This window comes from Meriones unguiculatus, chromosome 5 (assembly GCF_030254825.1).
Source record: "Meriones unguiculatus strain TT.TT164.6M chromosome 5, Bangor_MerUng_6.1, whole genome shotgun sequence".
In the NCBI taxonomy this organism is placed as follows: domain Eukaryota; kingdom Metazoa; phylum Chordata; class Mammalia; order Rodentia; family Muridae; genus Meriones; species Meriones unguiculatus.
Window position 1 is genome coordinate 95,976,802 of NC_083353.1, and position 18,711 is coordinate 95,995,512.

General features: G+C 39.0%; 1 protein-coding gene across 5 annotated transcripts in view; it reads left to right on the top strand.

Moving 5' to 3' along the window:
• LOC110553555 (contactin-6) overlaps positions 1-18,711 on the top strand; it is a 365,089-nt gene that overhangs the window by 214,375 nt on the left and 132,003 nt on the right. The gene's annotated exons all lie outside the window — the stretch shown is intronic.

The window sequence follows — 18,711 nt, forward strand, 5'->3', positions numbered from 1 at the left end:
CCTGAGAGATAGCTCTTAAATGATGTAAATAATCCTTGGCTGACAAAAGAGTATATAGCCTCTCTATGCATACTTCCATAGAGTATGGATGTTGGACAAAAAAAAAGCAAGTATATTTTTATACATTTATAACCTTAAGCTTCTCTTTGTTTCTTGGAATTGGAATTTTCCCAGAAGTGGTTCAAAAACAAACCGTGTTTTTACTTCTTCTCTAGATAGATTGTGTAGTGTACAATCAATCCTGGAAATACCTAGAACTTAGCCATAATGGGTACTCAAGGGACCTTTATTGGCTTGTTTTCAAGCCCTAAAGAATCCCCTTTTCCATGGTTCCAGAGAATAGGTGTGTAAATCAGAAGAGATCTAATAAAATCCTGGTTCCCAAGCTGCATTTGGAGACCACATAGGTGCTCACATAGGGATAGATGACATACATACAAGGGCATTTTCAGTATTGCATCATAATCTTGCTTCACACAACATCAGGGAATTTAGCACAGTAAGTGAATTATTATTCTAGGGGTAGATTCTGCTTTTGAGCTAATGTACTCATAATTTATCAACCAAAATTTGTTCAGCTTAAATCCTAAAGGACTATATAATGTTTGGAGTGCTATAATAAATTGTATTCATTCTGGGGGAGGTTATTCATTAAATATGACTATTATACTTCAGATTGTTTATGTAATAAAGAATCTTTATTTTTCATCTCAATTTTGAGATCTGTTCTGCAGCCCCATGCAATTTTGGGAGTGGGAAGGTCAAGATTTACTGCTTTGGTCTCTTTCATCAAAGAGTTTCCTTTAATAAAAATTACACTCCATGTAATGGTTATACTTGCATATATATATTTCTGGTTTTGTATTCTAAATATCACAGTACTATGTATAACTCTGTTAAATATGTCAAAACACAATTGTCCTCTGGGGAAACAGGATTGGAATCGGTTGTGTGCTTGAGAGAACAGCAGATAGTTTTCAACTGCTTACTGCAGATCTGCCTTTAATAGTAATAATAATAATAATAATAATAATAATAGAATTGTAAAGGATGGTGTAAGTGAAAAAGCACAGAATTCTCCAGATAATACTAATTATCATTCTGTATTAATGTTACTTACTGCTGAATCATCACAAGAAGAATGTATCACCACAATTAATATAAAATAAATGTCATAGAGGGTAGAAAGAATATTTAAAAATCCAATGGCTCCAAACTAAGTGTCTCATGAATTATACATTTAATTAAGAAAAGCCAAATGATTCCCTAAGTATAGGGAATCTTAAGAAAGAAGTAGGAGATTGAAAGACAGGAGGAGGAAGAGCTCCTGGAGGTGACAGGAGCTCCAAAAGAAGACCAACAGAGCCATAAAAACTTAGCCCTCAGGGCCCTTCAGAGACTGATACAACAACCAAGGACCATGCATGGAGAGGACCTTCCTCAGATGTAGCCCATAGATTACAAGTGGGTACCCTAGTAAGGGGAACAGTGGCTGTCTCTGGCAAGCACTCAGTGGTAGGCTCTCTGATAAATGTGAGGGGCAGCTTTACCAGACCACAGAGGAAGCCAATGCAACCAGTCCTGAGGAGACCTGATAGGCTAGGGTCATATGGAAGGGGAGGAGAACCTCCCTTATCAGTGGACTAGGGGAGGGTCATAGGGGAAGAAGAGGGAGGGAGGGCAGGATTGGGGGAGATGAGGGAGGGGGCCAGAGCTGGGATACAAATTGAATAAATTGTAATAAAGGATAATGATAAAAAATTTAAAAAAGAAAAGAAAAGCCAAATGAGAAGGTTTTTACACTTCTAACATGGAAGGCCTGTTTGTTTTTTTTTTTTCTTTCCTCGTTAAAAATATACAAATTAAGTCCCAGCTGTTGCGGGTGATGAAACTTATGAAAAGATGCTTTCCCTGCCGGCTAGCTGTGGGGATAGGTGAGCAGAGACAACCCATGTAGGAAGAGAGCAGGATAAAGAAGGACTAGGATGGCAGGAATAATTTGGAGATAGATAGATAGATAGATAGATAGATAGATAGATAGATAGATAGATAGATAGTTGATAGATAGATAGATATTGATATATATGTGATATTTATATATGATTGACAGGTACTTATATTACATCAAGTTTTTAAAAAAGTAACTTCTTTTTATTTTTTATATATTATTTATTATAAATTTATTCACTTTGTATCACAGCTGCCCTCATCTCCTCCCAATCCTAACCTCCCTCCCTCTTCTCTCCCTAGCTCCTCCCCTAGTCCACTGATAAGGGTGGTCCTTCTCTCCTTCTATCTGACCCTAGCCTATCAGGTTTCCTCAGGGCTGGTTCCATTGTCTTCCTCTGTGGTCTGGCAAGGCTGCCCTCCCCCAGGGGACAGTTATTAGAGAGCCAGCCACTGAGTTCAAGCCAGAGACAGCCACTGCTCCCCTTACTAGGGTACCCAGTTGGAGACTGAGTCTATGGGCTACATCTCAGCAAGGATTTTAGGTTCTCTCCATGCATGGTCCTTGGTTGGGGAATCATTCTTTTCAGGGACCCTAGGGCCCAGGAATTTTGTTGTTGCTGTTGTTGTTTTGGCTCTGTTCATCTCCTTTTTGGAGCGCCAGTCTCATCCAGGACTTTCTATCTCCCCCTTCTTTCATTAAATTCCAAGCAGTCTGCCCAAAGTTTGGCTAAGAGTCTCAACCTCTGCTTCCATACCTTGATCAGTAGTGTCTTTCAGAGGCTCTCTGTGGTAGGCTCCTGTCCTGTTCCCTGTCTTCTCCTCCTTACAATGTCTAATGAATTTGCCCTTCTGAATGGGGATTGAGTATCTTCCCTGGGGTCCTCCTTGTTGTTTAGCTTCTTTAGGAGTACAGATTTTAGTATGTTTATCTTATATTTTATGTCTAATAACCACTTATGAGTGAGTATATACATGTGTGTCTTTCTGCTTCTGGGTTACCTCACTCAAGATGATCTTTTCTAGTTCCCACCATTTGCCTGCAAATTTCATGATTTCCTTGTTTTCAATAGCTGAGTGTTTTCCATTGTGTAAATATACCACAATTTTTGTATCCATTCCTCAGTTGAGGAACATCTAGGTTGTTTCCAGATCCTAGCTATTGTGAATAGAGCTGCTATGAACAAGATTGAGCAAATGCCCTTGTTGTATAGTTGAGGATATTTCAGATATATGCCTAGGAGTGGGATAGCTGGATCCTAATTATCTGAGAAAGTGCCAGATTGATTTCCAGAGTGGTTAGCAGATGCTGAGACTTATAGCCAAACTTTGGGCAAAGTGCAGGAAAACTTATGAAAGAAGTGAGACATAGTAAGACCTGGAGAGGATTGGCGCTCCACAAGGAGGGCAACAGATCCAAAAATCTGGGCAAGGGATCTTTTCTGAGACAGATACTCCAGCCAAGGATCATTCATGGAGAGATCCTAGATCCCCTGAACGGATGTATTCCATGGCAGATCAGTGTCCAAGTGGGTTCCATAGTTATATGTATAATCTAAATATAACCTGAGGAGTTAATATACTTTTACTGTATATGTTTTCAAGGCTTCCTGGAAAAGGAAAACAAATTGGTGTGCTCTTCCCTAGAGAGGTCCATTTCTCCCCTTCTCAGTTTTGCTGCCTGTAGTCTTCATGTAGAGATGTGGCTTTTCTCTGTCTGTTTGGCATGTTCACTGGAGTGACTCTTGTTCACACCACATTTCGGTGAACAGGGTAATTAGACTTTACAGGTATAGCTTCTGATGTTTCTAAGAGACACAGTCTTAGAGCAAAGTCCCAAATATTCTGGGTGCAATGGTACATAAACATAATCTCAGTACTCAGCTGTTAGAGCCAGGAGGATCAGGAACTTAAGGTTATTTATGCCTATGCTGTACATTTACTAAAGCTAGAATACTTGTGACCTTATTTCAAAACAGCAACAAATTCTAAATTTTGTTTACTGATGAAACCCCCTAGCTAGGCTCCTTTCTTAGAGCTGTTACATTGGATTCCAGTTGCAGTCAGAGAATATGTATTTCTGCATCTATAGCCTTAGGCTTTTAAATTCCTATTTTAGGGCAGAAAGAATGAGGAAGTAAGACTTTATATATTTGACTTCCAATGAGAGTAAGCAATAAACCTTAGAGTTATTTCAAATGATAGGTAAACTTGCCATCTTAGGCAGTTTTTTTAGATTGTTTGGATTCATAGAATAGAGAATGTTGATAAAGCATGTAAGGAGCAGTAAGTATCTTTTAACTTTGGACCTGGGTTGAGTTCAATATTTGGGGAATCATGGAAGTTTGGAAGGAAATCTGAGGCCCAGGCAAGAAAATCAAGAGAATTGTAGAATAGTCAAAAGATACCTTTAAAGGAATATCAATCGATTAGGTATCCAAAGGATTTAGGTTCTACTAATACTCCTTATACATGAGAACAACCTGATTCTGAAAACATAACTCTGTACTAGAATCCCCAGCATCCTTTTCTATAAAAGTGGCATGTTAATAATACTCAGTTAATTTTATAAGGTTTTTGTAAGGATGAAACTAAAGTACTCAACATTTTGTTACTTCTCTCTCTCTATTTTCTTACTGTTCCAACAGGTTTTAAATATTCCACTATTGAAGAAGGACACTCCAAACATAGGAACAAATGGGAAAGTTTGAGTAGCTAAGACAAAAAAAAAAAAAAAAGAATTCACTGAGAGAGAAGAAAATTACAGTCTAAGGTCCCAAGATTATAGGTTGATGAATCCAAAGATCTCTCTGGTACTAGCAGCAACCTGTAATTTTTGTGAAGTGGAAAGGGTTATGTTGCTTTCAGAAAGCTAACGCTTGTTCCTTTGCTCAAAAAGGACTTGAATAAGGATCCCTAAACTGAGACATGGCACTAGGAATTTGCTCAAGGTTGTCTTTATTTTACAAAAGGTGCAAAAGATAAGAGTCAATGAGAATAGGTGAATCTGAATTACATCCTTTGCTTCTTTTTATGTTGAGGAAAAATTTACTAACTAGACAGCTCTGTGGTTTCAAACTAAAGTCTTTGAGTATCTATTTGAGGGAGACAAAGGAAAAGTTTTGAGAAAAAAAAAATTACAATCTAGACATTTCTGTGGTTTCAAACTAAAGTCGTTGTATATCTGTTTCATGGAGCAACAGGCATAAAAGTGAGCCAGAAAGAGACATCAGAAAGGAAACTTGAAGGAAGAGACCATAGGGAATGTCAAAAGTTCCCAGTAGAGATTTGCAAAAAAAAAAATTGCTTTTACTTTTCTACTTTCACTTGTGACATAGCTTCTAACCTTGGCTACATTTGTCCTCTAAATCTTGATACACTGAAGACTGATCAATTCCTTTTAAATAAACTCTAGTAAGTTTCAATAGTTGAGAAAAAGACAAGATACTCAAAGCATACTTTGATAATTATAACTTAGCTGTGTTCATGCATGTATGCTCAGAAAAAATCAACTCCTAGGGCTTAGATAATATTGAGGATGAAGTTAACCACTCACATGTGAGACCAATCAATCATACGATATAGCATATGTCTTTTGAGTTACATATTTTGCAGCATCCATATTCATGATTATCCACGCTCTCTGTGATCATTTCTGAAAGATCACATCACTAATCTTGAAAGAGTTAATTATTAACCTTGAAAATCATCAACTGCCGTAGCTCTAAACTTTCCATTACTGTCATGAACACTGGTACTATTCACTCACAAGGAGCAAAGGTTTCTTGTGTTTCATGACTTTGGATGTTACTGTCTGCAGTCTCTAGGGTCTCTAGCTATAGACAGTATGGGATCACTGGATCGTGAGGAAGTGTGTGAAGTGAAGCTTCTCACCTTATATCTGGGGAAGGAAAAAAAATCACAAAGGGACTGCTATGCTTCAGTTGCTTTAATAGCATGCCACCAAAACTGCAGAATAATTAAGTTTTTAAATTACATTTTTATTTTTAAATATTAGTTACAGTTTATTAACTTTGCATCTCAGCTGTATCCTGTTCCCTCTTTCCCTCCTAATCACACTCTCCCTCCCTCATCTTCTCCCTACCCCTTTCCAAGTCCACTGATAGGGACATCTCCCAACAATGCTAGGCTAGGAAATCAAGCATTTAATGAATTCCAGATTCAAGCTACAACATTGATCTTAGTTATACCAAGAGCCCAACAACATCCTGTAACATTCAATAGCCTTAATTCTGTCTTGTGTTTCTGTGTTGCTGAGGGGCCTCTCCTTAACCCTTGTACACATAGCCATCCATTTATTTCACGGGTTTAATCCCTCCATATAGGATTTACACATTGAGTTTGACTTGTGACATAGCTTCTATCCTTGGCTAAAATTTTCCTCTGTCTCTTTGAATCACCTGAGATTGAGCAATCCTTTTTAAATAAAGTCTCTTAAAAATATAACATGAAACCTCAGCTTCCCAAGTCCCCTAGAAATTGTTAACAATGCAGAATGTATGATGTACTGATGGATAGAATGAAATCAAACAATAGGAGCCAAGTTACTGATCTCTATTTCGGCAAATTTTCATGATGGTTTTTAATGCATATCAGGTTGGGAATCAATGACTGAGGAAAACGTAATAGCCTATTCTGAGCAGTTCTAAGTAAGTAAGAGCACAAGTGTTATCAATTCTGTTTATTTATTTATATTTTTAATTATACCTTTTTTACTTTGTATCCCCCCTCTGGTTTCCTCCCTCCTCCCTTCCCAATCCCTCCTTTCCTCCCCCTTCTCCACACACTCCCCTCCCCAAGTCCACTAGTAGGGGAGGGTTTCTTTTTCTTCCTTCTGATCCTAGTCTGTTAGGTTTCATCAGGAGTGGCTGCATTGTCTTCCTCTGTGGCCTGGTAAGGCTGCTCCCCCCTCAGGGGGAGGTGATCAAAGAGCAGGCCAATCAGTTCATGTCAGAAGCAGTCCCTGTTCCCATTACTATGGAACCCACTTGGACACTGAACTGCCATGGGCTACATCTGGGCAGGGGTTCTAGCTTATCTCCATGCATGGTACTTGGTTGGAGTATGAGTCTCAGGAAAGACCCTGTGCTCAAATTTTTTGGTTCTTTTGCTCTCCTGTGGACCTTCTGTCCTCTCCAGATCTTACTATTATTTCTCACTTCTTTCATAAGATTCCATGCATTCTGCCCAAAGTTTGTCCATAAGTCTCAACATCTGCTTTGATAGTCTGCAGGGCAGGGCCTTTCAGAGGCCCTCTGTGGGAGGCTCCTAACTTGTTTCCTGTTTTCTTCTTCTTCTGATGTCCATCCTCTTTGCCTTTCAGAGTAGGGACTGAGCATTTTAGCCAGAGTCCTCCCTCTTGATTAGTTTCTTTAGGAGTAAGATTTTAGTAGGTTTATCCAATATTATATGTCTATATGTGTACATCTACCCAATGGAATATTACTCAGCAATGAAAAACAAGGAAATCATGAAATTTGCAGGTAAATGGTGGGATCTAGAAAGGATCATCCTGAGTGAGCTATCCCAGAAGCAGAAAGACACATACGTATATACATAATCCTGTTTTTATCAGGATGCTTATGCTCATGTTCAGCTCTTCAGACACTATTTTCTTTATGTGTTGATTTTTTCCTTATATTTACACACACAGAACATGCTAATTTAAATCCCAGTATGATAGAAGTATTTTCTTTTCTTTTCTTTTTTTTTTTTCAATGCAGTTTATTCAGGAACATTGAACAATCCTCGGACCCCGGGGAAAGCCAGCCCACAGCTTAAATAGCCTCTGGGTAGCCAACCCAAGCGTGCCACGGGGGCAATGCAGATAGGTCCACATACATGGAAGCAAGCCAGATCCTCGGCCTTAGCCAAATGTGGAGTTGTTCGTGACAGAGAGCACTCACCATTAGGAAGGTGGAAGGCGGAAACCAGCTCCATCTTTAAGGCATAGCATTCCGCAGCTCTCTACAGTTCCCCCTTTTTGTTTTAGACGCATCAGGCAAGAGTAGAGGTCTGATCTCTGATATTAGAAATAAATTGGGACTTTGTACAGATGTTCATTTAGGTGTCATCCACCCAAAGAGCATCAGACCCGTCTGATACCTTTTTCTCAGAGGCGGGACCTGGGGCATCAACCCGCATGCAATCAGACATGCTCTTCTCTGGGTCCAAAGCGGCTGACCCTGAGTGCAGTGCTTAGCCTCGCATCCTGAGCATATCATTTTAGCTTTTTATGGTATCCAACCATGCTTGGGGAGAATGTCCTGCTTCAATGGCTGTAAAGGCCTGAATGATCATGGCTGCATCACACTGTTGTGAGACTCTAATCTTGCATATATACCACAGGCAAACCAAGGAGACCAACACCAGAAGGCCTGCTAACACTCCCATGCCCGCCCATTCCTTCAGATGATTCATGGCTGCAGCAATCCATGTTGATAATCCTGTGGCTAGTGCGTCCACTCCGGTAGAATTTACTGTGACAATGGCCACTCTCAGCTGCTCCATCGTAGTATCGAATTCTCCAGTCCAATTACCTAAAATATAGCTCGACAATTGTTTAGACAGATTTGCAGCACAGGGAAAATTCTCATGTTGTATGCTAGTGACACAAAGTCCAGCATACTTTCATTGACAGCCAGGTTGAGCGATTTGCCATAGGGTATCAATTTGCTCCTGCAAGAGGTCAATCCTCTGATTGAACACCATCAAGCTTCCTTTTAGTTGAGCATTAATTCCTTTATGTACAACTAAGGCATGAGCTACATTGGCTAAATGATTATTCAGGGTCTGAGCAGTCTGCCCAGTATGACTCATGGCTAATGCCCTGGTGGTAGCTCCAACAGCCGTCAATGAGATGGTAGTAACAATGGTGGCTGTAGTTCCAAGATCCCTTTTCTGTCTGAAGAGAGTCATAGCATGAGGCACGTCTCGCCCCTGGGGGCAATGGTCTCCTGAACCTACTCAGACCTCGGACACCACCACTGCTAGTTCTAGAACTGACGCAGGATGTTCCAACGAGGGGTTAAGGCTTCTCATAATATTTCCTATAAGCCCACACCTGTTTGTCTATATCCCCCATTTTTATTCATTATTAGCCAGATAGAGCCAAGTAATTGTGGTAATGATACTTGCTTTTTTGCCCAATGCTGGAATGCTAGTAAATTTAGGTATGCCCTGGTTACTCGCATGCCTCACTGGGTGCCTGTGCCCATTCATGCTCCTCATGCTATGACTCTCTTCAGATAGAAGTATTTTCTAGCTAGTAAAATATTCAACATTTTCTACCCCATTACTAGAAAAGCTACTACAAAAAATATAAATTTATGTGGACACATATAAACACGAGTTCTTACACTCAAATATATAAGTAATGGCTTTTTTTTAGCAGATGCTTTATTTTACATGTCCTTATCTTTTATCAATCCCTCTGTTGTCTCTGTTCTTTCTTCTTTCCTTCATGAAATCTGATTTCTTAAGTAGATTCTTGTTAATAACATATGTGTGAAAGAAAAAGGCAGACAAACAGACATAGAAACACAGAGAGAGAAGAGAAGAGAAGAGAAGAGAAGAGAAGAGAAGAAGAGAAGAGAGGGAAAAAGAAAGAAACTATATTAGTTATATTTATGTTGCGGTGATAGAATAGCACCCTTGCCCCCCCCCCAAAAAAAAAGAAGCTTAGAAAAGAAAGTTTATTTTGACTCACAGGTCAAGAGACAAAATGATGCATCATGCCATGAGAAAAGCATGGCAACATGAACATGAGGCCAGCCAGGAAGCAGAGAAAAAGGCAGAAGGGGGAGAGAGGGAGGAGGAAAGGGGAGAGGAAAAGAGAATACATGCATGCTCACTTGCTCATTTGCTCACTGGCTCGATTTCTTGACCATTATGCAATTCAGCATATTCTACCTATATTATAGTCCCATCCCCAGTGAGCTGAATCTCCTTATCTAAACTAATATAGTTAAGAGGAGTTCCTACTCCAGACATGACCACAGGCCAAAACAGTGTAGACAATTTCTAATTGAAAAACATCAAAAAATTCAAAACATCTCATTACAGCAACCTGAAAGCCCTGGGGTGTGGGGGGAGAGAATCAGACACACACACCCAAGAGGAATAGATGGCTGGAAATAATCAAACTCAGGGATGAAATTAATAAATTAGAAACAAATAAAACAAGTCAAAGAATCAATGGAACCAACAACGGGTTCTTTGAGGAAAATCAGCAATATAGACAAACCGTTAGCCAAACTAACTAAAGTGTAGAGAGACACTATCCAAATCAACAAAATCAGAAATGAAAAGGGGGACATAACAACAGATACCTAGAAAATCCAAACAAAAGCCTATATGCCACAAAATTTGAAAATCTAAATGAAATGGACAATTTTCTGACCGATTATACTTACCAAAGCTGAATCAAGACCAGGTAAATAAATTAAATAGTCCTATATTCCCTGAGAAAATAGAAGCTGTCATAAAAAGTCTCCCACTGAAAAAAAAGCCCAGGGCCAGATGGTTTCAGTGCAGAATTCTATCAGATCTTCAGAGGAGAGCTAACACCAATTCTCTTCAAACCATTCCACAAAATAGAAACAGAAGGAATATTACCAAACTCATTCTGTGAAGCCACAGTCACCTTGATACCTAAACCACACAAAGACCCAACAAAAAAAGAGAATTTCAGACCAATCTTTCTTATGAACATTGATGCAAAAACACTCAATAAAATACTTGCAAGCTGAATCCAAGATATCATTAACTATGACCAAGTAGGCTTCATCCCAGGCATGCAGGGGCGGTTCAATATACATAAATCCTCCAATATGATTCACCATATAAACAAACTGAAAGATAAGATACACATGATAATCTCCTTAGATGCTAAGAAAGCATTTCACAAAATCCAACATTCATTTATGTTTAAAGTCCTGGAAAGATACAAGGGATACAAGGGAATTACCTAAATATAGTAAAGACAATACACAGCAAGCATATAGCCAATATAAAACTAAATGGAGAGAAAAATTAAATCAATCCCAAAGAAATCAGAGACAAGGCAAGGCTGCCCACTCTCTCCGTATCTCTTCAACATAGTTCTTGAAGTCCTTGCTAGAGCAATAAGACAATTAAAGGAGATCAGAGGTATCCAGTTTGGAAAGAAAGACATCAAAGTATCACTATTTGCAGATGATATGATAATATACATGAGTGACTGCAAAAATTCTACCAGGGAACTCCTACAGCTGATAAACACCTCAACAAAGTTTCTGGATATGAAATTAACTCAACAAAACAAAACAAAAACAAAAAACAAAAACAAACAGTAGCCCTCCTGTACACACACACACACACAAAAAAAAGGGGGGGGCTGAGAAAGAAATTAAGGAAACAACACCCTTCAAAATAACCACAAAGGACATGAAGTACCTTAGTGTAAACCTAACCAAGCAAGTAAAAGACTTGTATGAAAAAATTTTCAAGTCTATAGAAAGAAATAGAAGATATCAGAAGATAGAAAGATCTCCCATGCTCATGGCTTGGCAGGTTTAACATACTGAAAATGGCCATCTTACCAAAAGCAATCTCCAGATTAAATGCAATTCCCATCAAATTACTAACACAATTCTTTACAGACTTTGAAAGAAAAATTCTCAATTATATATAGAAAAACAAGTAACCTAGAATCGCTAAAACAATCCTCTAGAATAAAAAATTTTCAGGAGGTATCTCCATCCCAGAGCTCAAGTTGTACTATAGAGCAATGGGAATAAAAACTGCCTGGTATGGGCATAGAAACAGGCTGGTGGATCAATGGAATCATACAGAAGACCCCAAAATAAAGCCACACATCTACAGATACTTGATTTTTGGCAAAGATATCAAAACCATACAATAAAAAAAGGACAACATCTTCAACAAATGGTGCTGGTCTAACTGGATATCTATATGTAGAAAAACACAAATAGTTCCATACTTATCACCCTACACAAAAATGAATTCCAAATGGATCAAAGACCTTGACATAAAACCAGACACAATAAACCTGTTCGAAGAAAAAGTGGGGAAGAGCCTTGACCTCATTGGCACAGGAGACAACTTCCTGAAGAAGACAGGAATAGCACAGGATCTAAGATCAACAATCAATAAATGGGACCTCAAGAAACTGAAAAGCTTCTGTAAAGCAAAGCACACTGTCATCAAAACAAAACGACAGCCTACAGACTGGGAAAGGGTCTTCACCAAACCCGTATCTGGCAGAGGGCTAATATCCAGAATATATAAAGAACTAAAGAAGTTATAAAGCAACAAATCAAGTGATCCAATTTAAAATGGGGTACAGGAATAAACAGAGAATGCTCTGCAGAGGAATATCAAATGGCAGATAAACATTTAAAGAATTGCTCAATGTCATCAGTCATCAGGGAAATGCAAATCAAAACAATCCTGAGATTTCACCTTACACCCATCAGAATAGCTAAGATCAAAATCTTAAGTGACAACACAAGCTGGAGAGGTTGTGGAGAAAGGGGAACTCTCCTCCATTGCTCGTGGGGATGTAAACTTGTACAACCACTCTGGAAATCAATCTGGCTGTTTCTCAGACAATTAGGAATAGCTCTTCCTCAAGATCCAGCTATACCACTCCTAGGCATATATCCAAAATATGCTCAAGTATACAACAAGGAAATTTGCTCAACCATGTTTATAATAGCTCTATTCGTAGTAGCCAGAATCTGGAAACAATTCAGATGTCCCTCAACTGAGGAATGGATACAGAAATTGTGGTAATTTTACACAATGGAATACTTCTCAGCTACTAAAACAAGGAAATAATTAAATTCGCAGGTAAACGGTGGGAACTGGAAAAGATCATCCTGAATGAGGTAACCCATAAACAGAAAGATACACAGGGTATATACTCACTTATAAGTGGATATTAGATTTATAATATAGGATAGTCATACTGAAATCTGTACACCTAAAGAAGCTAATCAAAAAGGAGGAGGACCCTGGGTAAGATGCTCAATCCTCATTCAGGAAGGCAAATGTGATAGACATAAGAAGAGGGTGAAAACAATAAACAAAACAAGAGCCTACCCACAGAGGGCCTCTGAAACACTGTAATACACAGCAGTGTATTAAAGCAGATGCTGAGACTCTTAGCCAAACTTTGGGCAGAGTGCAGGGAAACTTATGAAAGAGCAGGTAGATAGAAAGACCTGTCAGGGACAGGAGCTCCACCAGGAGAGCAACAGAACCAAAATTTTAGGCACAGGGGTCTTTTCTGAGACTGAAACTCTAACCAGGGACCATGCATGGAGATACCTTAGAATCCTTGCACAGATGTAGCCATGGCAGCTCAGTGGCCTAGTAGGGTCCCTATTAAAGGGAACAGGGGCTGTCTCTGACATGAACTCAGAGACTGGCTCTTTGATCACCTCCTCCTGAAGGGACAGGGCAGCCTTGCCAAGCCACAGAGGAAGACAATGTAGCCAGTCCTGATAAGAATTGATAGGTTAGGGTCATATGGAAGGGAAGGAGGACCTCCCCTATCAGTGGACTGGGAAAGGGGCATGGGAGGAGTTGAGGGAGGGAGGGCAGGATTGGGAGGGAATGTGGGAGGGGCCTATAGCTGGAATAAATCGTGAATAAATTGTAATAAATAAAAAAATTTAAAACGAAAAATAAATAAATAAAAAGGAACCCCCCGCCAAAAAACAAACACACAAACAAAAAAAAAACCACATAACATCCTGCAGTTGATTCTACACAATTGTGTCAAACTGACAACTAAAGTTACCTATCACAGTGATCTTAGTGAAGGAGTCCATACAATTGCAACATTTCTTCATTCCTATTTTAGCTGGAGATTACACTATACAGATCTTGTTTAAGAAGTACTGTTAATCTGTACTCAGTTGTCCCAAATACCTGAGAGTTCAAGGACAGTGTCGTTAGTAAAGTATGTTTCACATCGGGCTTAAAAACACAAATATACACTATTCCTATGATAGGAGACTTCTCTCTGGGAAAAAGACTTCTAGTTGCATCGACTACTTTTTGGTTGCTCTGACTTTCATGTGTGAACATCTATTCACACACACACACACACACACACACACACATATATATATATATATATATATATATATATATATATATATATATTTGTTTTTTGGGGGGGAGGTATTTTTGTTTTGTTTTTCCTAACTGTAGAATGTTTTTTTTTTTCTTTTCAGCTCTAGTACTGAAGACTTAGTTACCTTATTTGGTAAATCTCATTTAAAAATAAACATATTTTTCAGTTATCTTGGACATGTTTCTCTATACATTTCCTGTGGTATTCCTAATTTCATAGATTCTTGAAGCTTTGATCTATCTACTAGAGTATTTGTTTAGACTCAGAGAGAGAAAGAGAGAGAGAGAGTGAGGTGGGGGAGAGGTGGGAGAACCGGAGCTGTTTTTACTTGAAAATAGAGATTTCAAGCTTCCTGTAAACTAGGATACATTTTTAAGTTACTTTTATATTTAGTACATAAAAGCTGTATCTGCTTTATAGTTCATGTCTAATATCTTCTCTAAGATAATGAAAATGAACACAAACAGTCATAATAATTTTCAATTACAAATCTCTGATAACCTAGACTGAAAAAACTCATAAACTTATCAATAAGAAGGTGGTAGATTTATAAAAACTTACTACTTAGCAATAAATAGAACATGTGGATAGTACGGTAACATAAGTGAATGTTTAAAATATGAAATAAAAAATAATCTCTAATCTATACATAGAGTCCATTTTCATTATTTATAAACAGCATCAAAGGTAATCTAAGAGTTTAAATCAGACTGTGGTTCCCATAGTTGAATATTAATCTGACAGAAGCATAAGAACATTTCTAAAAGATGCCAATTGTTTATATTTTTGTTTAGGATTCTGTGTTCTAGACATATATAATTACACCTCATTTAACTGAACATTTAAAATCTGTGTATTTTATTTTTATTCACTACATATTTATTTCTGTAATTCAATGTTCATGTAGTCATTTCAGAAGTACTAAATGATTGATATTTGATACATATAATTCATGTCTTTCATTTTGAACATTTTGCTCTTGTTTCTTGGGTCCTATGTTGAGCTACTTGCCCGCTCTTCTGATTGTCCTTCCTGGTATCAATATGGAGTTCGTAATTCTGAAATACCTTCTCTGAACACACCTCAAGAAGAGAGCGCACTTCTTCTTCTTCTTCTTTTTTTTTTTTTTTTTTTTTTTTTTGTATTCTAGAATCATTCCTGTTGCTGTATTAAAACTAATGCTCTGATAAATACAAAACAATATAGGGCTGTGTATTAGTCAGGGTTCTCCAAAGTAAAATAATTTATAGAATGAATTTCTCTGTACTCAACAAATGGGTATTTGTCAGAATGACTTACATGATATACAGGCTAATCTTACAATGGCTGCCCATGAACAGAAGGTTCAAGAATCCAATAGTTGTTCAGTCCATGAGGATGGATGTCTCAGCTGGTCTTCAGTATACTCTAGAATGACAAAATAGTAGGCTCTAAAGGCAGTTAGGAAATTAACTTACTAGGAAAGTGAAAGCAAGCAGGCGAAGGGCAAATGCTCCTTTTTCCATGTTTGTATATAGGCTTCCAGCACAAGGCATTGCCAAGATTAGATGTGGGTTTTTCCAACTGTAAAGGTTTAGAGTAAAGGTGTGTCGATTCCTCTGGAAGGAACCAAACTTTAAGTGGATCTATCCACTTTAAATTAAACAAAAATCCCTCACAGGTGTGCAACACCATTTTTAGTTTTAGTTATTTTTCAGAAGCAGTCAAGTTGACAACCAAGAGTAGATGGGTTTATGCCACTTATTTATGATGACAGGCTACTTCCCATAACTGAAGGAAAATAAAGGTTGAACCCTGACAGTTCTCACACCAGATCCAGAGACAAGAGCAAAAAGAAAGTATATGCTGTCTTACTACTGTTCAGTTAGCTTTATCCAGTCTTAGACATCAGCACAGGAATGACATTGCCCACAGTGGGCTCTGGAAGGCAACAGCCTCCTACTATCATGCCAACAAGCTTACCCGATCTAGATAAGTCCTCAGCTAAGAACTTCAATCCAGATGATTCTAAGGTGTGGAAAGCAAACATTTCAAACTAACCATCTCTTTTTTTCCTTTTATTAATTTTTTTACACTTTATTCACTGTGTATCCCCCTATAAGCCCCACCCTCCTCCCCTCCCGATCCCACTTTCCCTCCCGAACCCACCTTCCCTCCCCCTTCTTCATGCATGCCCCTCCCCAAGTCCACTGATAGGGGAGGTCCTCCTCTCCTTCCTTCTGATCTTAGTCTGTCAGTTCACATCAAAAGTGGCTGCATTGTCCTCTACTATGGCCTGGTAAGGCTGCTCCCCCCTCAGGGGGAGATGATCAAAGAGCAGGCCAATCAGATTGTGTCAGAGGCAGACCCTCTTCCCATTACTATGGAACCCACTTAGACACTAAACTGCCATGGGCTACATCTGAGCGGGGTTCTAGGTTATCCCCATGCCTGGTACTTGGTTGGAGTATGGATCTCTGGGAAGACCCCTGTGTTCAAATCTTCTAGTTCTGTTGCTCTCCTTGGGGGGTTCCTGTCCTCTCCATAACCTACTATTTCCCACTTCTTACATAAGATTCCATGCACTCTGCCCAGCAGTTGGCCATAAAGTCTCAGAGTCTGCTTTGATAGTCTGCAGGGCAGAGCCTTTCAGAGGCCCTCTGTGGCAGGTTTTTCCCTGCTTTCTTCTTCTTCTGATGTCCATCCTCTTTGCCTTTTGGGATGGGGATTGAGCGTTTTAGTCAGAGTCCTCTCTCTTGATTAGTTTCTTTAGATGGACAGATTTTAGGTTAATCCTATAAGTCTATATGAGTGAGTACATACTGTGTGTCTTTCTGCTTCTGGGACAGCTCACTCAGGATGATCCTTTCCAGGTCCCACCATTTACCTTCAAATTGCATGATTCCATCTCACCCAGTTTTCCTAAAATGTCCCTGTAAAATCATATGCCATTTCATATTGAGTTTTCCACACACCTATCTATCAGCAGTAACTGCTGTGGCCTTTATAAGGCACATGTTTTGTTTTATTACAGGGTATTAAAATAATTACAGAATATGCTCAGAAATTATATTCTATTCACAGAATAAATTCAAGATATAGAGTATTGAGGCAATTTTTAATTAAACTTTAAGCTACAACTTCTAAATATTTCCAAGGCTTCTGAAGACATGTTGCATAATACTGTTTATTGTTTGTTTGTTTTAGAAATATTTTTTGTATTTATGGATAATTTTCTCTTTTGACTTTCTTTTTATATTATTAGTTATATTTTATTAACTCTGTATCCCAGCTGTATCCCGCTCCCTCATCCCCTCCCAATCCCACCCTCCCTCCCTCATCTCCTCCCTGCCACTTTCCAAGTCCACTAATTGGGGTGGACCTCCTCCCCTTTCATCTGACCCTGTTTTATCAGGTATCTTCAGGACTGACTGCAAAGTCCTCTTCTGTGGCCTAGTAGGACTGCTCCTCCCTTGGGGGGTGGGGAGGTCAATGAGCCTGCCATTGAGTTCCTGTCAGAAATAGTCCCTGTTCCCCTTATTATGGGAAACCAATTGGTTACTGAGCTACCACAGGCTACATCTCTGCAGAGGTTCTAGGTTCTATCCATACATGGTCCTTGGTGGAGTGTCAGTCTCAGAAAAGACCCCTGTGCCCAGATATATTTGATCCTTGTGGAGCTCCTATTCTTTCCACATCATACTAACTCCCTTTCTTTCATATGATTCCCTGCACTCTGCCGATGGTTTGGTTATGAGTCTTAGAATACTACTCGGCAATCTAAAACGAGGAAATCATGAAATTTGCAGGCAAATGCTGGGATCTAGAAAAAATCATTCTGAGTGAAGTATCCCAGAAGGAGAAAGACAAACATGGTATATACTTGCTTATATAGACCTATAAGCTATGCTAAACATAATGAAATCTATATTCCTAAAGAAGATAAACAAGAAAGCAGACATGGGATATACTACTCAGCAATCAAAAAGGAGGAAATCATGAAATTTGCAGGCAAATGGTGGGATCTAGAAAAGATCATTCTGAGTGAAATATCCCAGAAGGAGAAAGACAAACATGGGATATACTCACTTATATAGACCTGTAAGATATGATAAACATAATGAAATCTATACACCTAAAAAAGATAATCAATTGAGCGGACATGGGGTAAGATGATCAATCCTCGTTTAGAAAGACAGATGGGATGTGCATTGAACGTATGACAGGAGTCTACTGAGCGCATCTGAAAGACTCTAACTAGCAGTGTTTTCAAAGCAAAGACTCATGACCAAACCCTTGGCAGAGTACAGGGAATCATAAGAAAGAAGGGGAGTTAGTCTGATGGGGAAAGGATAGGAGCTCCACAAGGACCAAATATATCTGGGAACAGAGTCTTTTCTGAGACTGACATTCAACCAAGGACCATGTATGGATATAACCTAGAACCTCTGCTCAGATGTAGCCTGTGGTAGCTCAGTAACCAATTGGTTTCCCAAAGTGAGGGGAACAAGGACTATTTCTAACAGGAACTCAATGACTGGCTCTTTGTTCTCCCCACCCCCGAAGGGAGGAGCAGTCCTGTTAGGCCACAGAGGAGGGCTTTGCAGCCAGTCCTG